This window comes from Notolabrus celidotus, unplaced genomic scaffold (assembly GCF_009762535.1).
Source record: "Notolabrus celidotus isolate fNotCel1 unplaced genomic scaffold, fNotCel1.pri scaffold_171_arrow_ctg1, whole genome shotgun sequence".
NCBI classification, from domain to species: Eukaryota; Metazoa; Chordata; class Actinopteri; order Labriformes; family Labridae; genus Notolabrus; species Notolabrus celidotus.
The window spans coordinates 56,905-58,410 of NW_023260036.1; positions in this window are offsets into that span (position 1 = coordinate 56,905).

Sequence of the window (1,506 nt, forward strand, 5' to 3'; positions counted from 1 at the left end):
GTAAAAAAATAGCACAAATATACCCAAGGAACAAGGCATCACAAGGCTGTACTATTTTATCAACAGTCTCATTATGTTACTTACATTTCCTTATATCTTGACTGTGCAGCAGCAAAGAGAAACTTTGTTTAAGGCAAAATCTCTCACTTTTCTGTCCGTGACTACACATTTTCAAAGTTTTATAGGAAGACACATTGGAAGTTTGAAGTTTTGCTTATTCGTCTTTTACCTTGTTGTGTAGCAAACATAAAGAGTTTTGAGCTTGCTTCATTACAAAACAAAAGAGGAGGACCCAAGATGCAGACTGAAAAGAAAGGTTTAGTGAACAAAAAAAGAAAAACAAAAACTCACTTTCTTCAAAAAGTCCCAAAACACAGAACCACCACAAAGAACAACACTGGGATGGGAATAACACACAAGGAAGTACCATAGGGAAGGGAAACAGATAAACTAAATACACAGGGTAACAAGCAACAGGTGTGGACACGGTGACACAAATGGGGGCAATAATAATGGAGGGAAAATGCAAGGGCAGGAAGTAAAACAAAACCAGACACACAGGGATCAAGAACTACAAAATAAAACAGGAAACAAGATAGACTAGAAACACACAAAGAACAACAACACAAGACATGGTACCAAGAGACAGACTTAAAGAACTTACAAAATAAACTAGAAATCTAAGAAGATTACAACAAAGAAAATACAACACAAAAACAAAAGCAACTCATGACTCGCATGCAGGAGTGAAACAGGCTGTAATTACTGCAGCATAAACATTAGAGGCACGTGTATGATTAAACATCCACTTAAAGGTCTTATTTTTTCAACTGGAAGCCTCAGAGTGTCTGTCAACATTACAGAAAGGCTCTCTACAGAGACAGACAATTGTGTTAAGAGTAAGACAATCTTTTAACCAGAAACAGCTGTTACATAGCTCTCCTCAAAGCCACCAGACACACCGACACAAAGTATTATTTCCCCTCACAGAAATAGGATTGTCCCCAATACACTCTTTTACAAGTTAATGAACAGAAATTTAGATTTTGACTTGCTGACTAGAGTGAAGGTAATAAAACACTCATAAAACAGTCAAACTTCAGTGTGATCTGTTTAACAAAGCCAAGCACTGTCTGAGGCCATGTGCATGTTGACTTTTTATTGCTATTTCAAACAGTTCATCACGTCCTTCAGTATTTAAATTGACGCTATTTATAAATATATTTATCAATTGATTGCTATTTTAAATGCTGCTGACATGTGTGGTTCTGCAACATGTGTAATGAACATGTCGCTAAATCTGTGTGTAACGACCAGGGCACATTCCCCTACAAAACATGACAACAAAATAAAAATAAAGACACTAAAATACATAATCAGTCATTATAAAAGTACCAGTACGAGACAACGAAATGATAGAGTTAGGCTGAAATTAGCATTTTAGGCTCCTAAATAATGGCCTGCTGTTTTATTTTAAACTATGAACACTTACGCACCAACACACAC